At 45.1% G+C, this 26,175-nt stretch overlaps 3 long non-coding RNA genes across 4 annotated transcripts in view; 1 reads left to right on the top strand and 2 right to left on the bottom strand.

Moving 5' to 3' along the window:
- Positions 1-24,092, bottom strand: part of LOC117720747 (uncharacterized) — a 168,784-nt gene extending 144,692 nt beyond the window's left edge. For both annotated transcript variants that reach the window (XR_013104132.1, XR_013104133.1), the window contains exons 1-2: positions 23,958-24,092; positions 4,267-4,337 (exon numbers count right to left, since the gene is read on the bottom strand). This is a non-coding gene — a long non-coding RNA (uncharacterized LOC117720747). The remainder of the gene's footprint in view (positions 1-4,266; positions 4,338-23,957) is intronic.
- LOC143434548 (uncharacterized) lies at positions 23,565-25,479 on the top strand. Its single transcript, XR_013104136.1, has 2 exons — positions 23,565-23,887; positions 23,998-25,479. It is a non-coding gene; the product is annotated as an uncharacterized LOC143434548 (long non-coding RNA).
- LOC143434546 (uncharacterized) lies at positions 24,655-26,139 on the bottom strand. Its single transcript, XR_013104134.1, has 2 exons — positions 25,919-26,139; positions 24,655-25,023 (listed from the first exon to the last, which is right to left on the bottom strand). It is a non-coding gene; the product is annotated as an uncharacterized LOC143434546 (long non-coding RNA).
- Positions 26,140-26,175: the final 36 nt, after the last annotated feature.

The following is a 26,175-nucleotide window of genomic DNA, read 5'->3' as shown; positions in this document are numbered from 1 at the left end:
CTAGTCATTTAGAAATGGAAACAACAAGATCCACTGACGGATAAGAAATTTTACAACCTCCATCTTAAGTGGAAAGAAAGCCCTCCTCTGTCCTCCACGATTGCTTAGAGGGAGACCAGAGGATACGCCACATCCCTCTCGTAGCCTGTCAGTCATCACTTTTTACAGTAGGCCGAAACAGGATCCCCTCGGATGGTCCCAGAGAACCACTTATCATTTCACAGAGCATCCGCAGCCAGCCTGAACCTGGCTGCTGGAACCCTCCCCTCCCCTTTTATCTCCTTCCAAAAAGGGCTTCCAAGAGAGTAACTCTAAAACCAGCAGGAGCTTCAGACCATGGCTCTCTCCGACAACTGGTCACGAGATGCACATAAAACTCCATCAGCAGGCCTCTCACAGGTTCCAAAGCAACCCGCTGAACAGAGACAAGCACACAAAGCCAGCTGCAAACTACACCAAAGGCCAGCTTCCGCCCAGAGGCCATGTGGGGGAGCAAGCACAGCTCAATGAATCTGGGTACTCTACGGGCTCGCCCTCTCCAACAGCCTGAATTCCATGGTCATCACTCTTAGATCTTCAAAGAGAAACAGTTTTCACTGACACAAAATGTAGAAATCCAGAAAAAGAGGTTTGGGGTTTTTTTTTTTCCCTTTCTTTCCAAACAGCAACCTTTCAACACAGTAATTCTCACATTATACTTTTTGGCCTGAAACGTAGATTACTTGACTACTATTTGGTTAGTAGAGAACCTTAAACGTGTGTGTGTGTGTGTGTGTGTGTGTGTGTGTGTGTGTGTGTGTGTAGTTTCCCCATTTTAAGACAGACCCTCTTAGGTTTTCTTTCTTTCTTTTTTTAAAGGTAGTTTCATGGTAGTAGTTTGCATCTTTAATCCCAGAACTCAGGAGGCAGAAGCAGGTGGATCTCCGAGTTTGAGGCCAGCCTGGCCTATAGAGTTGAGTTCCAGGATAGCCAGGTCTATACAGAGAAATCCTGTTCTCAAAGAGGCCAAAATGAATGATGAATGAATGACTGAATGAATGAATAAAAATAAAAGTTTACAAGGCAGTTTTCTTCTTAAATCTGTCCTACAGATCTATCAACTTTGTTCTGACAGTTAAATTAAAATTAAACTGTACAAAAGACAACACACAGCACACGGATGACTGTGGCTTGAATGGATTACATACAACATCTAGAGCACAGGCCTGATATTGTTTTGATTTTTAATTTTCTTTATATGTATTTTAAGTGTTTTGCCTACATGTATGTACATGCTGTGTGTGTGTGTGTGTGTGTGTGTATGTGTGAGAGAGGGGGGTATGTGGCCTACAGTGATCACAGCTGGTTCTGGATACCCTGGAACTGGTTGTGAGCCACTATTTAGGTGCTGGGAACCAAACTGATTTTTTATGCAAGGGCAGCAAGACCTCGTAACTGTTGAACCATCTCTCTTGCCCCCAATTCTGTTTCTAAATGCTTACGTGCTAGATAAGAACTGTTTAGTGTCATGAGGAGCTGGATACATTTGCTGGACAACAGGAAAGCCTTGAAAAGCACCCCTGTGACCCCTGCAGGTGCAGGCTAGAGGCGGGGGACAGAGAATTCGGTGCTAAAGCAGGCTGCGTGCGTAACAAGAACCTGTCCCAAAACCCACCAAGGTGAATTCTGTCACCTGCTACAATACAGGTGAACCTTGAAGACACTAAGCAAAGTGAAATTAGCCTATCACAAAAGGGCAAACATTAACTGACTTATCCTAAGGGGGAGTTGCTTAGCTGCATACAGTATCTCCACAGGAGATGGATGATAGTGATGTACCTGGTGCCCCCTGTGCCTCTAAAGACAGAAAACTGTATTTTTAATGCCTGACGAATAAAAAAGCCAGGTATTTAGAAGACTCAAAGCAACGGTTTAAGAAAAACAATTGGGATGTAGCTCCAGTTCCCAGTGCCTTCAACCTGTACCATGCCTTGGTTGCTGTGAAGGAATCCATTTCCTTTTCTGACCTTCTTCTTTCTAAATTCCTTCCACAGCTGTTCCAAGCAGTCACCATCTTGTCAAGTCCTCGAATCAAGCTATACCATTCCTTTACATTTAAAACCTCCAACAGCTCCCCACAGCCAACAGGACAATAGTAGCCCATGCAGGGCCCGCTCCATCCCCATCCCCATCCCCATCCCCATCCCCATCCCCATCCCCATCCCCATCCCCATCCCCATCCCCATCCCCACCCCCACCCCCACTCCACCCCCATCCCCCACCACTTTCTCACCACCCTCAGAAGCCTCAAGCCCTTTCTTAAGTTCCCACCTCTATAGTTTGCCACAGGGTACCTTCGAAACACTTCCTTGTTCTTCCCCAAGGAGAGGAGCACTGACTTCTCTGAAGGGCTGCAGACAGTCCCTGGCCAGCCTGGGCTTGAGATCGCCACATTATGCTACACTGCATCTGGTTTCTGGTTCCTGACCCATCCTCAGCAGAACACCTCAGATAAGCATCTCTGTGTCACTCAGCTTCAGTCAGCCCCAAGATACCTCCCATCGTGCACAGTCCACCTCTCTAGCCGCAGACAGGCAGCCCTCAGGTGCCACTGCTGCTGGCGGTGTGCAGTTGGAGGACAGAGCATGCACACACTCCATCACTATTAGATGGAGGGCTGCTCAAATGGGTCTGACTCGACCCTGTCTTCTAAGGAGCTACCAGTTTGGATAACAAACTTGCAAATGAAATGTCAGTAACATATGTCCTAGAAGCCTAGTGATAGAGAAGTTTCCAGAACATTCTGGAATCAGAGGAGCTTAGAGGATGACAGTATTTCCTGAGGAATGGAGATAAATGACCTAAGTTTCTAGATCTGCTGGTGTCCACAAAAAAAATGTATAGAAAAAGAGAGAAGAACAGGATGGGTAAGAACCAGGAAAAGGGAGAAAAAAAAATTCAAACATATCAAAAACCAGAGCCAATTAACTAGACGGTCTGTCAACTGCCAAGTACAACGGTGAAAGCCAGGATGCCATGTTTGTAAATCTCTCTAGCCCTTTAACGTAAAAGTGAAAATGTAACGATCTCCTGAGACACATTCTCACTCCCTTCTTTTCTATGTAAGGAAAACTAAGAACCACCTATATAGTTTGGAGTCAATGCAGGTTGGCAGCCTGCAACCCTTGCCATACACCTTCTGCCTGTACCATCTGGGTTACAAATAGTAGGTCTCCCGGTCCTATGTCTCTGGTGTCTCTTCTCACACTTCTCGCCCTTTCAATCTCTTCCCGTGCTCAGCCCCTACACATTCTGCAGAGCCCGACAACTTCACGTGAGGCTGCCCCACTGATTTAAAGATGATACTGACCACAATCAAACTTTTTTGTACTAAAAGGAACTTATCGGCAACAGTTCCTTTATCACAGCGTAAGCTATAAAGACTGTTCTTTAGGAGCAGTGCTGTACATCTGTAAAGCTAGCACTGGGGCGATCGAAACAGAAGTTCAGCAAGGCCAGCCTCAGCTACACCGTAAGCTTGGGCTATGTAATATCTTATCTCAAAACAAAACAACAGCAACAATATAAAAAAAAAAATCTTTAATTTGGTACTGAGTAATTGTTGCCATTTTGATTTAGTTTCTGTAAGTATTTAGTAGAACTAAGTATTTTTCTTGAAAGAAAAACTAGAAAATTATCACTCTATCACATGATGGAGGAAATGCACACACAATTTAGGGGACTTTGATGTTTCCTCTGTAATAGTCCTTGATTCGTTTAACCTTAAATTTTTATTGAAATCTTAGAATATGCTATGTTCCACTGGGAGACTTACAAACTATTTTCCTAATGTGAAAACTGATTGTGTATCGAACAGATATATAGGCATGGAAGAGTATCATACTTGATACTCAATTACCATCTTAATTGTATTTGTTACATATAAATTCCAAGTTTAGTTAACAAGAACAGTAAGAGAATCATGCTTAATGTGGGAGAGAAAAAAGAAAAGACTCTCTTAAAAAGCAGAACCAGCAGGGAGGGGGGAGAGGAGCAGGGGCTCGTGAGATGGCTAAGAGGGTAAGGGTGTCTGCCTCAAAGCCTGGGAATGATCTGACTCACTTAGGAGGAGGACAGAACCAACGGGCACAAGTTGTACTGACTCCCACATGTATGCAGTGGTGCACATACTTGTTCATACACACGCATAAACACATTTCAAGGACAGATAGAAGTAGTAAGTGGGGGTGGGCGGGGCGGCTAAGAAGGTAAACAGATTTCACTTACAGTTAAAGATTCCCGAAAATGAGGCAAAAATCCTCCAGTAGAGGGTACCATCCTTGGGGTGCATGGTGGTTCTAAGAGGAATCAAGAAGACAAGAGTGTCAACATCAAAGAAAGGAACTTCTATAATGCCAGCCACTCTTCCTCCCAACCCTGAGCATTTAAAAAGCCATCAATGTAGATGTTATAATCCAATTACCAAAACTGTTTTATACCACTTAAAAACTGCTGTCTCCCTCACAGTCTTGCAGGCAAACACATTCATTTTGAACACAGACCTCTGCAAACCCCAACACCTGAGGGCTCTGGATCATTCCAGAATCTCTCCTTCCTGCCAGGAACATAGCTAGTTCTCCCTTCGCCGCCATGCTGCAGACCTGGCTCACTTCTCTAGTCCTGCTCCAAACCACAACATAGGCACAGGCCCTGACCTGCCAGGCTCTGTTTTCTCTAAGTTTTCAGCCCTTGACAGTGTAACTATCACTGCTAGGCCTCTCTGATGAGAGGTTTCAATCTGGGTCCTGGCTGTGAATTTTGGACTCCTGGGGACTTGCCCACTGAATGCTTAGAACCAAACTAGCTTCCTTTTCCCTCAGAGCTTGCTTTTACTCCCACCTCTCTCTTCCTTATCCCTTGCTCATCATTCTGCTGCCTCCACACTTCCACCTGCTCTACCTCCCCCCTCGAGGTGCCCTTGACTGAATCTATCCTCATAGATGGCTTGATGACTGCACGGGGTAGATCTCACTTCAGTCTATATTAACACTACAGCTGGCTTGATCTTCCATAGATACCACAGGGGGGTGGGTGGGAGAGAAGTGCATTTTTCCCTTTTGAAAATGTTAGCATCCCTCCTCTTCAGAACAGACAGGACAGTGTGTAGGTTTCACAATCTGTTCCCAGATTCTTCGACATTCCCCTTGAAAACCTGAAACTTAGTTCCTCTGCTCTTGAATGTGGGGTTGAGCCTACAGCTTGTTTCTAGAGAATAGAATATGGAAAAAAAGACAATGAATGGCTTCCAAAGGGAAAGTCAAAGATACTGAGGCACCTGCCTTTGTTTCCTGGATCTCTTGATCTGGAGGTGAAGCTGCCAGATCTTACGACACTCTACTCTGTAGAGAGGCTCACAGGGAGAACTGAGATCTCCAGAAGCCGCCAGCACCAGAAAGTATGCCACCTTGGAAGAGGACTGTAACCTAATAATCTGACTTTAATATAAGGCAAAACCCCAATCCTGAACCCCAACCCAAGCAATACAGGTAGAGAAAGCCAGTTTTTGCTGTTGACACCGATCTCTAGATTTGAGGGTGATGTGTACCTTGCCAGCAAAAGACCAAACCGCCCGCCAGTGTTTTGTTGGGCCTCACCTCAAAGTCATCCATCACCTGCTTTCCTTTCCTTATTTTTGCATACAGATACCATTTTAGTCTAGGCCATTACTGTCACTGGCAAAGTAAGGTCAACTTAACCCATGCCATTAGCACACCAAACCATTAGCACACCAAACCATTAGCACACCAAACCACTTTCAGCACTTTCTTTTGGGGGGAGGGAGGGAGATATTAAAACAAGGTCTCACTATGTAGCCCTTGGCTGACCTAGAACTTGCTATTCAGTCCAAGTTGGCTTCAAATTCACCGAGATCCGCCTGCTCCTGTCCCTTGTGTGCTAGGATTGAAGATGCGTATCACTAGACCCAGTGACTCATTCTTTTGGACTCAATTCAAGTTCTACATTCATGGGAACTTTACATACTTTCTAATATATATAAGTATTGTTTCCAAGACTGTGCTGTAGTTATTCAAGGCAAATGCTGTGACTTCTGCTACTTTATTGTTTGTAGTACTCTGGTCCTCCACACACTAGGCAAGCACTCAATTACTAAGTTGCATCCCCAGCCACTTCCACCTCATATAACCCATGTTCACGAACACACAACTTTTAGGGTAGGAGTATCATTCATGGGTTTTTTTTTTTTTCCCTTTAAAAAAAGTTTGGAGATCTGGTACAAGGTACATATGCAATAAAGTTTGCATGACTCTGTCAAATGGTTTGAGAGGATAACTTGGCAGCATTTATTACCTCCAAAATCCAGATGGTTTATGAATAAGTAATTCCAATTCTAGCAGCTTAGAAGAGGGAAAAATTAAAAGTAACAAGAATACATCAACAGAGGCAGAGCTAAATTAAATTGGGACATGGCAGACTACTCTGGATCCATTTTACAAAATAAAATAGGTCAACATGTACTGACCTGCTCAACAGAATATTAAGTAGAAAAAAATGAGAGTTTCATAATAAGAAATTTGTAAAACCCATCAGAGGAAAACTTTAAAACATCTCAAAAGAGGAACAAATGAAAACAACCAAATAACACCTCTTATATTTTCTGATCTAGAACAAGCTAACACCATTAAAATGTCAGTTCACTTTAAGTAAATTCATAAAATCAATGTAAGTTCCACAAACATACCAAATTTTAAGTGGATGACTGATAAGAGAATTTCTTATTAAAAAATAAATGAGTAGAACAGAACAGGAAAACTCTGAGATACTAGAGGGAAGGATGGTGTGTTCTTCCAGAGAATATATTCTAACATAAAGCCTACATAATGGGCAAACAGATCAGACAGACAGACCAATGAATTCACACACCAAAGTAAAGAGCAGGCTCAAGGAAACATGCAGCTTTGTGCAAACTAAAGGAGACACATGAAAAAGCACTTGACAAGAAATGGTGTTAAAGTGACTGGAGAGCCATTTGGAGACAGATAAACTTAGATCTGTACCTCAGACCACACACAAAAATAAGCTGTCCAAGTCCAAGAGTGGGGGCTGACATGTTCTCTAACACTGCTGTGGGGCGGGTTGGGGGGGGGTTGGGGCTGGCCTGCTCTCTAACACTGCTGTGGGACAGGTTGGGGGGGTTGGGGCTGGCCTGCTCTCTAACACTGCTGTGGGACAGGCGAATTAGGACTCAGTAAGAAAGACTCATCAGTTTGACTACAGATTAGTTTTCAAAACTTGAGAAGCTAGTGTGGTGACTCACAGCTGTCATCCCAGTACTTGGAAGACTGAGGCAGGAGGACTGCCAGAAGCTGAGAACAGTCTGGGCTCCAGGGTCCAGCCAGGACTAGACTGAGACTTTGTTTGAAAAAAAAAAAAAAAAATCCATCAATCAAAAAAAACAAAACAAAAAAAAACCTTAATATGGCCAAAACCAAAACCAAAAAAATTTTAAATTCTACTTATAAATAATAATATAGTAATAAAATCTGAGAAAGATTCTTCCATGAACTTGCTTATTCAAAAAATGGAGGAAAAACTGACAGACAAGATAGACAGAGAGAGAGAAAAGCTAGCCTTAACCATGGTATCAAGGTTTGGGGTGACACCATATACCTCCAGTGTGATACTGTGAGGATATAATGTCTGAAGGGTGACATGTCTACAAAAGCACAAAACCTGAATATCACAGGAGGAAATATCAAACAAACCAAATGGAAGGACCTTCTTCATAGTGAGCTGCCAGTATTCTTCAAAGATGGCAACGCCAGCAAACACACAGAACAGGAGGGTAAGGCAGAGGGAGGGGGTTGCACGAGAGGTGTCTGACCCAAAGAACGTTTCAAAAAGCATATGAAAACAATGAATTTAATAGAGTTACTCTACTCTGGGGATCATGTTTACCTCAGAGACACAGGATGCCTAACAAAAAGCCCAGTGCTGAGGTGTGGGACACCTCCCCTCAAATTTGTGGTTGGAGATATTCTGGAAATCCCCAAAACAGTACATGCTATTATCATTGTTGCTCTTGGTTTCCTAACAAAACTTAATGGTAAGGCCTCACTGTTGAAGATCACTGCTGGAGGCACCACATACATTAGTCACAGGACACGGAGAAACCAAGTGGGTACCGACCAGGAAACATCCTACCTCTAGTACTAATTAAGACAGTAGTAGGGTGTTATGCAGACTACCAGGGGTGAAAGCCATCAATGGTCTTACCCAGCTGTGAATCCTATGACATACAGTAAAAACTGACACTTCAAACAATGCCTATGGATGCAACAGTGGCACAAACATTAGGGAGGTGACCACCAACTGCTTTCTGATTGCATTTGAAGTCCACATCACAGAAGGTACATACCTGGTAACTAAAAATCTAGCCAAAAGGCCAAGACTGGAGAGCTCACAGGCCCTGGGGGTGAACTTACTATTATTACTTTTTAAATGGGCAGGGTCTAAAACCTGCACTGGGACTTACCTGCTTATTGATTAGTCTGCTTATAAGCTTACTGCAGCTTTGAGAAGCTATGGATAGTTGAAGGCTTCTGGGGAAGGGAGAATCAGTGTCCTTAAAAGGAGTAGCTCTTCACAGGTCAACTGCAATCCAGATGGCCCCATAGCCAGAATGTCAAAGGGTTTTTGAATTAACCCAAAAAGTGAGAAGGGCGTAGGAAGTGTGAATGGATGTGGGAGAAGGCGAGGTGAATAACTGGGGATGGATATGATCAAAATTCACTGCATGAAATTATTTTATACACACACACACACACACCTTACTCCTGGTGGACAGCCACATCTGTTGTATTTCCCAACTTAATTGTATGTTTTTGGTTTTTGGTGGGGAGATGTGCAGCAAAAAGCCCTCACGGACTCGCTGAAGCTGTGGCTGTTTACATAAAACCCAAAAAGATCCAGCCTCTCAATACTCCATAATGGCTAGAGGAGGGGTCCACAACAGACCACCTCCCAGTTCCTCTCCTCCTGCTGTCTTTGTAAGCACAGTGCCTACTGGGTACTGGGAGTAACTGAACAGTGACCCTGGCCTTCAAGAGTAGAGGCACTTAAGAATTAATCATTAACTTTAACATGAAAGCAGAAAAATCTGGCTAAGTTAATTCTGATAATGTTAGTTCCTCTTTTATGCAACACGTCTCAAAGTGTTAATAAAGGGGGACTGGAGAGATGTCTCAGCAGTTAAAAGCACTATTCCAGAAGTCCTGAGTTCAATTCCGAGCAACCACATGGTGGCTCACAACCATCTATAAGGGGATCTGATGCCCTCTTCTGGACTCCAGATGTATATGCAGCAAAGCACTAGTACATTAATTTTTTTTAAGTATTAATAAAGGAGAGTGTTAATAAAGACTGAACATCAGGTGTTCATCCTATAATTATGATTGTCCTTGGTATCTACATGGGATTGGACCCAAGACCCAACCTATAACAAAATCTGCAGATGCTTAAAGTCAACTAATCATGTGACCTAGCATTTGCTTATGTTCGCTGCACACCTTCCAATATACTCTAAATACATTTAGGCTTATAACACAATGCAATGCACATGACATATAAATAGTCCTCTGCACTGTTCGGGGAATGACATGTTCAGATAAATATAAATGTCAAGATTATTTTCTCCAACAATTTCTACTGCTTAATTGACTCCATGGACATCCAACTTAAAAAAAAAAATCTATCATTCAAGATAATCCCATTGCTATCACAAGAAAATTAATAGCATAGATATTTAAATTTTATTTAAGTTTTCTTTTAACGTTCATATAAAACTTAGGAATACTCTAGTAAATGTTTAAAAAAAAAACAAAAATGGAAACAGCGTAGTAGGGCATATGGCTGTAATCACAACAGTCAGGAAGCTGAGGCAGGAGGATTAAGATCCCAATCTGGGCTACATATAGGACTCTGTTTATAAAACAAAAACAAAAAACCCTAAGTGTAGACATTATTCTTAAGTGAGTATTTCATTTCACACACTCATTTCCCACAGTGTAAGTCACTGTCTTACCTTAGACCTTTATTTCTTGTTCGTTAGATTCAATTCTAAATCCCAAACCCTCTGTTCTCTTTGTTAATACTGTGGCTAGAATTTCTCATAGATTTTAAGACATTTATTTCCTTTCTGATTAAAAGTGGTATAAATATATCTTCAAGGTAAACTGAGTTCCATTGACCCTCTTCTGGACTTTTCTATTGCAATAAACTCCAAGATTTCCTCTCATCCTCGGAGGACAAAATACGTCTTTCTCTAAGAGGAAGACAAACTCTTGTCTCTTCCTTTGTGCTTTCCCATGAGATTCCCTGGCTTCCTAATTACCAGCCCCCATCACACCTCCCTCTCCCCACAGTAGCTCTTAAAAATCCCTTCTCATAACTAAACTGTCTATTAAAGGGCACAAGAAGAATTTTCCCTACAGACTAAATACTTTGCCACCTACTCTGCACCAATTCATTTATTGAAATCCCACTTTTTAGACGGTACTGGGAGGCAAGAGCTTTAGAAATAATCTTAGCTGAGGTGAGGAGGGTGGCACGCTCATGGATGGAAATTAGTGGCCTTTTAAAACACACAAAGCAAGCCCTGGGCTGAGGTAAAAAGAGTGCAGGGAATTGGAGGCCAGCCTGAGCTATCACATGGCAAGACCTATCTCAAAAAAATAAAAAGCCACACAGAGCCTGCTTCCTCTCTCCGCCATATTGAGGCTACGGCAAGAAGGTATCACTATAAGCCAGGAAGCTGGTCTTCATCAAATAAGAACCTGACCGTATATCTTAGGCTTCCAGAACTATAACACATAAATATTTGCTGCCTATAAATGAGCCCCTTGGGCTGTATGTGGTGCTGCACATACCAGCAGCCTGGGTGAATGAATACCACACCCTTCAGAAAGTAAAAGGGCTTCCCTCTGTTTGCCTCCATGCCTCTTTCTCATTTCCTCCAGGCAAAAGAACAGTGTCCTACATACTGCCAAGCCAGTGAGGCCACCAACCTGCTAAGGATGGAGAAAGGCCTAGACACCCACGGTCACGGGCTGCTCAGAACCAGCTCCAATCCCCTCAGCTTTCCCGAACAAAGCAACTCTGAGTTGGAGACGGCGAAATTCTCATAAATTTATGTAACACTGGTCTCTCACACTGTTAAATAATACAAATTGAAAAGAGCACCCCTTAAAGACTCTCCTTGAGTATTACTGGAGGGCTTCTTCTACCAGATTTGAAATTTGAACGAGTATCCACCTTAGTTAGCTGAGATGCCAAGCACTGCCTGGTGGCCTGAATAAGGCCCTGCTTCAACAGAAACTGTAGCAAAGAACAAAGAACACAAATTGTATCCCAGACCTGGGAGGGACCTGCCTCAGTAATTCCCCATCTGGTAACTAGATGGTATCCAAGATAACTAGGTGGTATCCAAGATAACTAGGTGGTATCCAAGGTAACTAGGTAATTTTTAAGTCAAAATTCATGTTGCTTAGCCTACTCTCCCCTTCCAAGTCACCTGAGTTTTTGATAGAAAGAGGAATATTACTTGCCTGTTGTCAAATTATTCCACCAGCCAGCTATGGCATTACAGATAGACTGAACGCTCATCTGACAGTGGTGGTTTACACAATTTGACTGTCACGTTCTTCATGCCAAACATACTTTAAACAATTTACAAACACTGCTTGAACCCAAACAATACTTTTGTTCAACAAATTCGTTAGAAATGATCCTGAAATATGTTACTTAAAAGACAACTTAAATCCTAGCAGGAAGTCATCAAGCATGCGTCTGTATTTGCCTGTGTCTGCATTGCACTTGAATGCCTCCTGAAGAACAAAGGGCATACCTACTTCATGTGTACTTTCCATCCAACTAGGAATTAACCTACCATCAACAAATTACAATTTCAGAAACACTCCCAGTTCATTACTACCTGTCAGCACGCATGTTTATAGACGAAAACAATCCTAACATTAGAGTCAAAGTTGTCTTTAGCTTTAGATGGTCATCGGTTGGGCGTCGGGGGATGATGTGGGAACTTCCAGAATGTTTCTGGGCAATTTGTTTCGTGGGGAATTGAACCCAGGGCCTCGTGAATGCAAAGCAAGCACCCTACCAACAGCCCTGGAAAAGAGCAAACAGGAACAAACAGAAGCAGATAAACAGAACAGAATCTACACTAAAAAAATATAAATTTGGAAAATTCAAAGTAGGGTAGAAACAGAAAGAATGAGGTAGAGAGGCCAAAATTGGGTATGCCACAGTACACCAGCATCCCACAGAGCTGCCAAGGGACAAGGCACATTCCAAACACAAGCCAAGCTCTTCGTTTGTTTTCTTTTTGAACAGAAAGTAACCAGAGAGATTATTTACTTGTACCTTTTAGTTAGACTTCCATACTGAAGACTGGGAGGACTCTCCTGAGGAACAGTAACTCACATCCACCACCTCAGGTATCTGAGGGGGATTGCCTGAAGTGTCCACAAACCCACAGGTTCCTGGTGAGGAACCCTGTCTGAGCTTAAGAGTTCATACTTCACAAAGGTGCCACAGTGTGTTAGCGAGTGTTCTGTAAACTTTCACAATTGCAGGTCTGTGCTTGCAATCAAGTGGTACCTCTAACACTAACAAAACACAGTGAGTGCACAGGCATTCCTAGCCAACTCTTAGGACGGTGCTGTGACTTTTCCTCAGGAATGCAGGGCAGCTTTCTGTTAGAGACTGGGGGGGGGGGGCAGCGGCACTTGGACGGAGGCTGTGCCTCATGTCCCCAAAAGATCGAATGTTCCACATCTGTTATCAAGACGCTCACTAAAGACAACAGAAACCAAGTTTGCTGATAAGAATCCCAAATGATCCTTTCGGGTTTTGTACTACCGGACTGGAACTCAAGGCCCACCCTTATCCAAAGCTCTCCCACCCAGCAGTACCCCCAGCCCTGATCTTGTATTTTTAAAAATTCCAGTCTTGAAAATATCATGCAAATAATGTAAAATGAGTAACTAGGACACTGGTTCATTAAGCCAAAGAAGTCCTTGTTGCACATGGCTCATTAGACAGCCACAAAGATGGGTGGCTACGAGCAGAGCCCTTGGGTCCTCTTCCAGGATTATATTGGCAGCAGGAAGAATCTCAACTTGGAACTCCTTAAAAGTGAAAACAAGGAGGGTCTTGGGCATAACCCCCCCCCCCTTTTCTTTAAAGAAAGGTCTGAGCACATGCGCAGGAACGTCCCACAATGCAAAAGGCATATGCACATTTTCATGCAGTATGTGCTTTTTAAAAACTATGGAGCCACCATGATCATCATGGTGCTCTCTGACAGAGTTTATATACATCATAAAATTCTGAAGCTAAAAAAAGGGGGGGGGGCAAAGCTAAAGGAGCATGAACAACCAGAAGACCAAGGTGATTAATTAAGCCTTCTTACCACAGTCGTAACTAAGCTCACTGGGAAGCACCCCAGGCCTTTAAAGCACGGACAGTATGCGCAGTAAGTGTGCGCCACCATACACCATCAGCAAGCAGAAACAACTGCCAATGGCCTTGACCATACACAGATAAGCAGCCTGGTGTAGTTGTGAACAAAGAGATTCCTCACTGGCAAGGATTCCCTGAAAACAGGACACAAGCACCAAGGTCACAGGCCACGTACAAGCTACGAGGAAGAAAGATCTGGGATAGGACTTTATTACAGACGTTAATAGAAATGCTAAGACGATTCCAGAAACTTCCTCAGTGGTTCAAATACACAGGAAAGGCTGTCTTTAGAAGCCACCTCCTCCTGGGCCCACAAAGAAGCAGAAATCTTCCAAAGCCTGGTAGGTGACCTTTCCTGGCTGCAGGATTCAACTTCAACTGCCAGGACACTAAAAATGGCCCAGTATGTAGAGGGTGCCCTTGGGACCTACCCAAACTCCAGGGGAAGGAGAGGGCCAAATAGATGCATTTCCAATGAAGAGGTGGGAAAAATGATAGAGCCATGACAATTCTTTTGTCACAGAGCCTACATGAAGTTGTGGGGAACCTACAAAACTCAAAGAGCTAAATTCAGAACATGAATATGAATATGACCAACATGATCGAATGTTCCAACCACAGGAGTAACTGAACTCACGTAAGGGTCTCTGGACTCTCTTACCTGCATCAAGACCCTTCCCTCCATTATCAGGCCTGTGGTAAACACCGCCCCTGTGAGGGTCTGTAACCCAACCACTGTATGAATAGGTTCTATTCAGCACCTGGGGGCCAGGAAACTCCATCCAAACTCTTACAAGGGAACAGAGAAGAAGAGACTTTCCCCCAGGAGCAACTCTGAGTACAGCACCAAGCAACCACATATCACTGTTAAAGGGATGGTCAGTGTTACTCTTCAATGTTCAAACTAAGATCAGCCAGGAAAAGGAAGTGTGTGTGGAAACAGACTCACGAAGATTCACACAGCAATGTTGGCCCACCAGAACCAATCAGCAATGTTGGCCCACCAGAACCAATCAGAGAGGCTGCATGAACATCGATGACAGAACTTTCACAGGCTGGGGAAAAAAAAAAAAAAAGGAACTAAAAGAAAATGAGTCAAATAAATGCTCCCGTACAGAAAAGGTCTTTATTAAAGACAAGAAAAAACAGTAACTGTCTTAGCCTTTCGATGCTGTGACCTGTTAGCACACTCACTCATGTTGTAGTGACCCCGAACAATAAAATTATTTTATTGCTACCTCTTAACTTCAATTTTGCTGCTATGAATCTTAATGCAAGTATCTGCGTTGTTCTTAGGTGACCCTTGGGAAAGGGTTATTCAACAATCCCCAAGGGGGCGGGGCCCACAGATTGAAAAGGCACTGCTCTAGAGGAAGGGGAGAAAGGGGCTCTCAAGGAGGGACTAAGAATCTACAACAGGTGTGGCAACTGACTCTCTGGGTCCCCGCACTCTCAGTCCGCCAATCCCAGAAACTAAAATTATGTCACAAATTTAATTGACTAAGGGTTAGCTGTGTATAGTGGTTTGTGTTTATAATTCTTGCCCTTGGGAGTCTGAGACAGGAGGAGCACTGCTATGGGATTTTTCCGGTGGTATGGGCTACCCAGATGAGTTCAGAGACTCCTTGGCTACAGCATGGAATCCTGTCTCAAAATAAAATAAAATCTAAAATAAATTCAAATATATAACTGCATCTCCATGCCCAGTGTCAAACACAAGGAAAAAAAAAAAAAAAGCCGTAGATCTCAGTAGCACATCTTTTCGACATAATAAACAGATTCAAGCCTAGAACTCTATCTATGAAAGTCTAAAATCAGTCACGTGTGTGCCAAATCAGGTCTGGGAGTCTAAGTTTCAGTATTTCCTAAGAGCAGTTACAAAATATAAAATTTCAAGATAAAACTAAATCTCGTGCATACGAGCCAGTCTGGGGGCTGCACTCCGCTCTGGGCACACAAATCCATCAGACGCACTCCAGAAGAAGCAACACGCCTGCCTTCCAGAAATCTAATTTAAACATGTTAGTGATTATCAAAACCATCTAAGTGTTACGCACTGACTTGGACAGAGCAGGACGATGAAAAAAGCCCAACATGAGTTAAGTAACAGGACATGGTGACAGTCACAGAAAATGAAAGCTCACAACCATTATTTCCTAACAGAGAAGTCTGTGCTGCTATAATTAGTCCTGTTGATAAGTCTTTAAATAAAGTGTTTTAAAATCTTAAAAGATCTCACCTTTGCCACAGGTCCTTCCTGTCTACAGCTCCCATTTGATTTCTCGTGGGTAAGGCTGTACAGACTTCAAATGGGAATCACTTCTTTCCACTCAACTCTCCTGCTTCGGAATATGCTGGGAAGTCTTACCTCATCTTATTTCAGACCCTGACTCACCTGATCATCATTTGGAGAGTCCCCAGAGCCCCTGTCCTCTTAGAATCCACATTGGAGTGCCCTACGGAGTCCCAAGTACACTGTGATGTCTGCTTTAAGACAAGGCCCTGTTATCCCTGACTGACCCTTTGCTACCAGATACCAGCCCCACAGGCTGGCAGAAGCCACAGAACTACTACTGGGCCCACAGCCTGTTAGCTACAGACTGACAGTGCTCTGACTTCCTATGTATCCTGCATATATCCCACATCTCGTTCCTGAACACATGCTCTTCCCTGCATCCACTGTTCTCAGAGGACTTCGGTGTCATTGCTATCACTGTCGACTATAGACCCAAAGCTATAGAATCTCAACTAGAAATAAATTCTGTGTGACAAACCCACTTTTTTTTCCAGTGAGCCCCCAATACTGCATTGCAACGACTGCTCTGCCTGTCTTAAAAGGCAGTTTGCTGGACTGGAGATGATTCCGTGGTTAAGAGCACTCACTGCCTGCTCCTCCAAAGGATGGAGCACCAATTTCCAGCACCCACATGGCGGCTCACAACCATCTGTAACTCCAGTTGCAGGGCACACTCTGGCTTCTGACACCCTCTTCTGGCTTCCTCAGGAACTGTATATACATAGCACACTGACAAACATGCAGGAAAAATACCCACACACATTAAAAAAAAAAAGTGACGGGTTAGTATTTAATATATGGAAGTTAAATCAACAGCTTAAAATTTTGACATTTACCATCAAAAATATTTTTTTAAAACATGATCTAAATAGCTCTGGCTGTCCTGGAACTTGCTTTGTAGACCAGGCTAGTCTCAAACTCACCTGCCTCTGCTTCCAAAGTGCTGGGATTAAAGACATGGGCCACGAGACTATTTTAATGTGTCTTTACTGAGAACTCTCTGGCTACTCTGGGATATATAATCTAGAGTTTGAATAGACCCAAGGTTTTCAAAAAACATAGAAATTTGTCAAAGAGTTATACCATAACCATTACCAAATGGCAATTTTGTCATGATGGAGAGAAATCAAGCAATGGTAAGGGTTTCGATGTAAGCAGGGTGTGTGTGTGTGTGAGTGAGCCTACCCAAGGCCTACCTGGTCAGGTCTGGGAAGCCAACAGTGTGTGTTCTAACAAGCCCTCTGTGGTTTGTTGAACCATGGGCCCAATGTAACTAATTCCACAAAGAATCAAAGCCAACCATTTCCTCATATTCATTTTTGTTGGTTTTGAGACAGTCTCACTAAGTACGTAGGTTAGCCTTGAACTTGTGATCCTCCTGCCAGCATGGTCATTGGAAACACACCTACCCTCCTTAAATTTCTCTATGAACGTAATGACCCTGGTCACTCACTGTCAACAGTTCTCTGTAAGCCAAGGTTCTTTAACACTGCACCTGAATCCAGTTAATCCTATGAGCTCTCACTCAAAGGCAAAATCCATCTTGATTCTGCATCACCAATCTAACAGAATTACCAGATATATAGACATAGGCAAATTTAAAGTTATTTATACTAAGTAATTTTTATTGAATACCTAAAAAAAGCAACCTACACGACTGACCTCTGAACATGTACCGTATCAAAGGCTGCCTTTCATTTGTTTAGCTAGGTTCACTTCTGTCGCTATCAGTAGTGTTTGATTCTGTCTTAGGGTTTTGTGTTTGGTTTTGTTTCTAAGGCAACAGCAGGAATTACTGGAACACTTGGTTGACAGTTTGAGGAGCTTACACTTATTTATGTATGTATGTATTATTTGTACCCATCAAAAAGATTCCACCAGGCGTGGTGATGCACACCTTTGATCCCAACACTCCAAAGGCAAAGGCAGAGCAGTCTGGTTTACATAGTGAGTTCCACAGGGCTCGAGGTCAGACCCTGCATAGAGAGGGTGGGTGGATGGAGATTCAGTCCAGAATTATTTAAAAATAGGCCATAAAAATAGGCAGAAATTCCTTAAGAGAAGGGTTGCCTGGCCCCCCTCTCAGTTCACATTTCACACAGGAATATTCCTGCCTTTTGATTTTGTTTTGAGGGACAGGTTTGTATTTCCTTGTGTTGTACTTTATAGTTAAAATTAGTTTTCACTATGGGACATACAGTGGTGCAGAACGACAAGCCCTGACATCGGGAGTTCTAGAAGCTGTGGAAAAAATGCAGGCTTAAAACCCAGGCATACATTACAGCATCAAGTGGGCCCATCTGCTACACAAGATGGCGAGTGGACTTCTGCACCATCTTCTGCAAACACTATCGTGTGCAAGTCAGCTGCACTGTCATGCAGCCCCAGCAGACTCCCTCACGCGTAAGGACATCGGAGCCTTCAACCTTCGAGCTCTTATTCTAAAAATGTTTGACATGTCCTGTACCTTTTTAATAAAAATATTCTCTAGTAGTTACTTAAATCATAAAATACTTGCTTCTGCTTCTACTTTAAATATCTACTTTAAATTCTGCTTCTACTTTAAATATTAGAGGCTGAAGGGTAATAAAACCAAAGGATCCATTCCTACTCTTATACTGAAATTGTTTTCTGAATGTCATGCCATACTGGGATTGTACTTTCAGTCTTCTTTTCAGAATTATTAACATACATAATTATTTTTTACTTCATGAGCCAAATTAACTAAAGCTCTTCAATGCACAGAATTTTACTTCCTTCACCACACAACCAAAATAAATACTTCCTTTTCTCCATGTGCTTACAGTCTCCTTCTAACCTGTACAGCACATCTCGTGACTTTTACTCTGTCATCAAATAAAGGTAACAGCTACGGGAAAGAAATCAAGGTCACACTTGACCAGAAGCCTAGGAAGAACCGTGGCATCAGAGTGACATGAGAACTGTGTCCTCCGTCTTCTCCTCCACTGTTCAACTGGCACTCTGAGGCTGAAATGACGAGACCAGCTTACTCAATAAATACCTGAGTGCTTCTGACGCCATGCACTGTGCTAAGCGCTGGAGACATACCTGTCAGCAAGACACATCCTGCCTGGCTCTTTACGACACACTAAAACACAAAACTAAACAGCACCTAGTTCAGCTTGTGAGGCCTTCAGTTGGGTTTATGCTCCAATTACTCCCTCCATTTGTAAATAATTACTCGTCATTATAGCGATCCCCAACTTCTTCACTCTGCTCCTGAAAGGGAGGACCACGAGCCCACATGCAGTACAAGACCAGCTTATGTAACCACACAGATGTTCTCTAGCTGAAGGCCTCATCCAGGTCAGAAAAAAAATGTCACCAGCAAGTCCCTAGAATCTAGGACTGAGAAGCATTTGTGCCAATGTCCTAGAATCATCAAGATTTCTTTTTTAAAGGTACACTGCCTTAGCTTCAACTCAAAGAGAAGCAAATCCTCCAAGCTGTCCCTTGCGTAGCCAACTAGTGGCTATCTATCTACATTTGCATCGACTCCAACTTCAGTTCCTGCGTCACACAAGCCACATTTTAAGATGTAAGATGCTTGGGAGCCTCCATCGGGTAACATACTGCAAATCACAGATTAAAAAAAATCTCGTCTTCATCCCGGAAAGCCCCACAGGGCTGAGGGGCTCTCACATAGCTCTGTGTACCAAATCTGAAAATTACAGTGTAATGAAATCTGACAAAGCATTTGTGCCTTCCCACACACAGTATGCATGTCATTTCTTTCCAAATAAGGGGGAAAGGGGGCCATGGCCGGGAGCTACTCTCCCAGTGCCTGTCCGTAAGAAAAACCACTGTCCATTGGGCCAAAGAGCAAAACTGAAAAACAAATGAAAACCACTGGTTGTTACTGACATCTTTTCTATTCCAGCTGCAAAAAAAAAAAAAAAAAAAAAAAAAAAAAAAAAAAAGAAAGAAAGAAAAAAGAAAGCAAGCATTAGTGCCATATTCTGTGTTTTTTCACAAAAGGGTATGTGCTGTTCACTTGACCGCTCACAGCAGAGGTGGTAAGGGTACTTCAGAATGAATGTGGGTGAGGGAGGCAAAGAGAATTCAATGGCAACCAATGGGAAGAATTTAGTGCCAGTGTGGGCCACTAATACACTTATTTAAAAAACAGAATCATTCCTAACTTTGAAGAACACACTATTTTATGACAAATATAGTATGATGTCTGACAAAATGAGCCAAGGATGTGCGGAAGACATATTACATGACACTTTAAAAAAAAAAAAAAAAAAAAGTTGGGGCTGGAGAGACTGGCAACTCTTCCTGAGGCCCTGAGTTCAATTCCCAGCACCTACATGGTGGCTAACACTAACAACTGCCTTTTAACTATAACCCCATGAGATCTGATGCCCTCTTCTGGTGTGCAGGTGTACATGCAGACCAAACACCCACAAACATAAAAAAAAAATTTTTAAGAACAAATTCTTCAAAAAGAGGAGGTACCCAAGAAGTAGCCGAGCCCTCTTAACAGAACTATGCAAAGACCCCCAAACCCTGGGTTCTTAACCTGGGAACCTCAACCCCTTTGACCTTTGGAGGGTCAAAGTACCCTTTCACAGGGGTAGGCTAAAACCATTGATATTTATATTACATTTCGTAACAGCAAAACTGCAGTTATAGAAACAAAAATAATTTTATGTTTAGGGGTCACAACATAAGGAAGGGGTCACAGCATTAGGTTGAGACCACTGGTCCCCAAACAGTTTGACAATGCTTAAGAAAAAGGTGTCACTCGTGGTGCTGGTACCAGGATAGACAGGGGAGGAACACAATGTGTGGCTGGACAATTATTTATTCCAGACCTGCTTAGTTCATATTTATGATCTGTTGGCCTGGGTGGGTCTTCAAGCTCGGCTCATCAAACTGCAAGGAACGTGAACACCAACCTTTAAACCTTGGTCTCAAATGTACTTACCTGTGCCCACCATGGTGGCAATCATTAGTGTGCGTATTCAGAGTCCTTTAGGCCACAGAAAACAACAATGATAATGCAAATAGTCACAAGATTATTAGAATTAGAACCGAGAATCTTGAGTTTAATGTGTTATCTGCTATCGTCTCAGGTATCGGCACGCATATTTTTCAAACAAGTATCGGAGCCCCCACATCTCGACGTACCCACCAAGATTTACATAAACAAGAAACAAACCAAGGAGGAAGAAGGGACATACGTAAAAAGCAGATTCTATACTCCAGAGCGTGCCTGCTTCCTCCAAAATGTTCACAGAACTTTTCAGACACTGTACCCAATGCGGCATTTTGTCCACATCCAAACTGTGAGCCACCACGTCGTCCTTACTTATTGAGCATAGGTGGAACACAGATGCACCCTCTGGACTCTTCAGTTTATCCGTATGTTAAACAACAAACATTAAGATACTCTAAAGGATCCACCTGTTAACTTCAAATTGCTAAGAGCCCCCTCCCACTTCCTCCACAGTAAACTTCTCGAATAGGTAGCCTGAAGGCATTAATGAATTTACCAAATGGTTCTCCTCCCTTTCAAACAAGGGAACCATTCCAGATAAAAGCTGTAACAACAGAAATCCATGTACAGAAATTCGGGCCCTCAGGCGAATATGCACTGTTCCTAGGCTGTTCACAAAGGTGAAAGGTCTCTCAAGCAGCCCCAAGTAATGATTTCAAACATGTACTCTGGGACCTGCTCCCATGAGCACCAGTCAGGGAGTCCTCAAGCCATCACCTCTGCCAGAACCCCCGGTGCTTCCATTCCTCCAAATGTAAAAACTGTTACTCCTCCAGGTTGTCGCCATGTTTGCGCAGTCATCCTGTCTGGCACATAGAGGCCCCATTTAGTGATAGATCGACATGTTAACTATTGGGGCTATTTTTCACTCTTCGATGCGTAAATACGGATGACTCAACAACTATCTAGCCTATCAAGCTGGCTACCTATCAGTTTTTATTCCTACTGCGTCACAACTACTGGAGAAGGAGGAGGTGAAGAAAATGGCCCTCAGTCCAGACTCTATTTGGATTTCAGTTCCCTAACTATGAGTGGGTATCGGGATTAATTCTAAAGCTCTCGGGTTGATTACACCGTGCAGCTTGGTTGAAGAGCCAGATGTATGTACTTCTGTGCCCAGTGACATAACACACCTGGGAGGTCCGCTCGATCCCTCGGTTGAGTCGCCTGCCCGGAAGGGGGGGGATGCTGGGGGAGGACAGCCGACTGGCAAGGATGCGGTGACGACGAACCCAAATACTGCTCCAGGGGAACAACTGCGACCAGCCCCACAAGACTGTACCTCGCGGTAGTTTTCGGACTGTTCAGGGTCTGCGACCCTCCCCCGCGTCCCGGTCGCCGGCACCCAGCCCCCGCGCGGCCGCGGCACGTGACTCGACACGCGCCAGCTGCACGCGGGCTCCATCAAAACAAAAACAGAGGAGGCGGGACGGGCGGGGGCGCGCGCGCGCTCTCGCCACCGCAGCTCGTCCGCCACGATCGCGCGCCTCCGCCCGGCCGGGGGCGGGAGGGCAGAGGGCACCACCCTGTTTACCGCCCGGCTCCGGCCCTAAGCCGGAAACGGTCTCCCGGGAGCGGGCGCGTGAGTGCGCACCCACCCGCGGAGCGGCCCTGCGTGGGCAGTGAGCAAGGGCCACGGCGGCTGCGTGTCACCCCCGTCACGACTCTTGCTACGCACTTCGCCCCCAGCCTTCAGCTCGCGAGCTGCTGCGGACCCCTCACGTGGCCGCCTCCTCCCTGACACGCCGTTCCGAGCGAGCGGTGGCTGCGGACCCAGGCGCTCCGGAGTCTTGTCCCCACCCCGCCTCGGACGTCACCCGCCTCGGACCACCCAACCCACACCTTCCGCCCCGGGCGCGCGCGGGAGGGGGTAGATGGCTCCAAGCTGTCAGAAGCCTACAGTGTGCCACATGACGAAGCTCGCCCTCGTCCTCGCCACTCACGCAGCAGCTTCGCTGCGAGCTGAAACAGACATATTGGGGGGGGGGAAAGACTGTCTTGCTTTTTCTCTTGGTTTTAAAAGCACCCCCTCCCAATATATAAGCGTTAGACTCAGTTCTACCTACGCACTCGCTTTGCCTCCCCCCACGGTCTCCTACCAAATCCAAGCGACTTAACCAAAACCCAAATGCCCACCCTACACACCTGCTAGGTAACCTGCCTTTTGGAACCCCGAAGCCCCACCCACCTCGCCTTTAGGGGCAACCTGTGTTTGGGGGAGGGGGAGGCAACAGGATCAGGTAGTGACAGAGAGGGGGGACATGCACCCCCCCCCCGCCCCGGCCCTCATCTCCAGAGCAAGAGGACGCATCCTGCTGCCCGCCGCCAAAAAAAAAAAAAAAAAAAAAAAAAAAAATAGCCTAAGTCAAAGCTCCGGCTTCCCAGGGGCTGCCTCTCCTCCACCCCCCTCCCCCCAAGAATCAAAACGTCGCGTTCCCCCACCCCCAACCTCTCGCCCCCAGCCCTTACTTCTTGTTGACGGCAGAGGTGGGGGGGCGTGGGAGCCATGCATGAGTTGCCTCTAGGTTCGGGATGTTGGTCTCCTCTGAGTGAAGAGGTGGGATCTCGAAATGGAAACAGTCCTCCCTCCCCCCCCACCCCCCGCCAGTCCCTCCCCTCCTCCTCCTCTTCGTCTGTTTACCTCAAGTTTGAATTTTATCTGCGCAACATTAGCTGGAATGCGGACATTGAAAAAAAAAAAAAAAAAAAAACACTCGCTCTCAACCCGGCAGCAGCTCCGGAGGAGCCATGTGGCATCAAGCCACCGCAAAGGGGGAAAAAAAAGTGCTCTTAGCAACACAAACATGGCGAAATAGCTCCGACATGCCCGTTTCACGCAGCAACCCTACCTTCGCTCGCCCGCTGAGCATCCTGGCCGGCAGCCGCAGGCCCCTTGCGGGGGGCGGTAAGGGGGCCCCCCGGGGAGTGCGAAGGTGGACATCAAAAGAGTCCACCGGGAAAATAGCTCAGATGACGCGCCAACCCATCTGCCTCACCGGGAGTGCGGGGACGCCTTTTCCACCCCCAAGGTGGGAGTCGAGCACCAAATCCGGTCCCCGAGTCCTGCTGGACCCGTTTTCCCCACCCCAAAGAACTTACCTTGAGGGTGAACACTGCACCGCTTTGCTCTCTTTTCTAGTTCCTTCCTCCGGAGCGAGGAGGAAAATGATGCGCACGTAGATTCCGAGAGCGTATTCTTCTAGAATTTTCCCAGGATGGTGGCGGGGAGCGATGGAGACTCTGAGACAGGTGCCGGGCTGCCGGTTAAAAGTTGCTCTGCGCACGGTGGGCGACAGGTTCCCCAGAGCGGGCGGAGGACCCCCACTCCCTGCCCCCGGCGTCGCCCACTTGTCACGCCAGGCTGCTGCGTGCGCTCGGCTGCAGAGGAGGTGGCGTAGTTTCTCTTTCTCCCACCTTCTCACTCACTTGTTTTGTAGCCGTGGGCTCCCCTAATGCTTTCCTCTCCACAATGTTGTTTCATTATATCATGTCCATCATGTGACACCGGAGAGGCCTCTCTATGGAAACTTAAAGGGGCTCCCACGTGACTGCAGCAGCAACAACAGCAGCAGGACCGGCGGCGGCGGCGGCGGCCGCAGCGTTTGTACCACCACCCACCGGGAGCCCCTCGAAGCATCCCGAAGGGGCTTGTGGCGCTGCAAAAGCCCAGATAAGGGAGCCACTGCATCCGGGAGCTATGGCGTCGGTGCGTGCGTGGAGTCAGTGCTCATTACACAGCAAGCGGAACAGGAGCGTCCTTAAATCCTTTCCTGCAGTCACCAAGCCCACGCTCTGCTAAAATGACATTTCGTGGTTCCTACTTTATTTTCCCCCAAGAGCTGTGAGTTCCCTATCAGGCCTGATTAAATTTTACAAAGTCAAAAAGAAAAGCCAGATTTGCCCTCTCAGTGAGCTCACTCGCAGATCGTTGGTAGAACAGAAATGCCCAGAAAATAACAACAACCAGAATCGGGCATTCGGTCCATAATTACCATCACTACCAGTTTCAGAGCTTTCTGGAGTTACATTCCTCCGGTAATTGTTGATGATGCTCTCAAGAGGCAAAATGCAACGCAGTTTTTCTCCTCCGCGGCTATATTGGGGCTTTGTTGCTGACAACAGTAAAAACTTGTTTGTGTCAGGAAATGAGGTATGAAGCCATGACCTGTAAGGTACAGACGAAACCAAAGTGGCAGTTTGGGCACTACTTTTCTGACCACATTCTTCCAAATGGTGACAAGATGACTGCTGTAAAATGCGCGTTTGGATTGAAAATAAGATGATCAGGAAAACGTGCTTATCCCTTAATCATACTGTACATGCTACACACTAGAAATTATATATGCATATATCTGCATGCGTGTGGACTGAGCGCAAACATGCATTTTCACGACATTCTAAACCACTAATTCTGTCCCCACTGCTAGCATTTAACTTAAGTATTAACGTTTAAAAGCTTATTCGTGTCTAGTGACGTACAGAAACTATAGTTATAAGTACTTAGTCTTACTGACTTGCAATGTGTGTGTGTGGGGGGGGGTCTACTTCGAATCACAATTCTCTGTCTCTAAATTTTTATGCACCATGGAAATATCCTATAAATAAATCTATGATAAATTGCTATTTCTCTGTTTGTTCACTCTTTTCCATCTTTAGAGGGGAAACTGGGTTGGCAGAATTGTGAAAAAGGAAACACTAAGTCAGTAACTGAGGAGTGGGTTGGTCTGGCCTTGATTGTTCGTCTTTCTACATCACATAGGAACGCATTAGATCCTAATTCTACTAACACCCATCCTGTTGGCCTTCCAACCTCAAGTCTAATTCTTTCATCCTTTTAACCCTCTTTCGCCTGGACCTCCCAGCTCAGACCTTTTGCTTATGTACCCAGCTCAGGCCTTTTGCTTATGTACCCAGCTCAGGCCTTCCCAGATACTTAACCCCACTACCACCACCAGCAGCAGGAGCAGCTGGTTCTCTCTCCAGCAACCTTACCCCCTTACCTCTCCTTGACCTCCTTTAATCTCCTCCACACCCTGGCCCTTGACTTCACAGATTCTTACCTTTCTTCACCTGAAATGGCCTGCCCTTTACTGGGGTCTCCTTTACCCCTCCTCTCTGGTCCCATCCCTTCTGCGGGCAAGCCCCAGCATTCCTCCACGGCTCGGCCTGGTCAGCTTGAACCACATTTTGTCGTCTTGCCCTGGCCAAAGAGGGAGTTTATAGTGCAAAGTGGGTCCAAGACTACCCCTGGGTTAGACCCCTGCCTTGCCCCATCCGCTCCTCCCAAGCCCTGGTTGCGGCGCTTCCTGGGCGGATG

Source organism: Arvicanthis niloticus, chromosome 15 (assembly GCF_011762505.2).
Source record: "Arvicanthis niloticus isolate mArvNil1 chromosome 15, mArvNil1.pat.X, whole genome shotgun sequence".
NCBI classification, from domain to species: domain Eukaryota; kingdom Metazoa; phylum Chordata; class Mammalia; order Rodentia; family Muridae; genus Arvicanthis; species Arvicanthis niloticus.
Note: the sequence above shows the minus strand (reverse complement) of the source record. Positions and strands in the feature narration are given on the sequence as shown.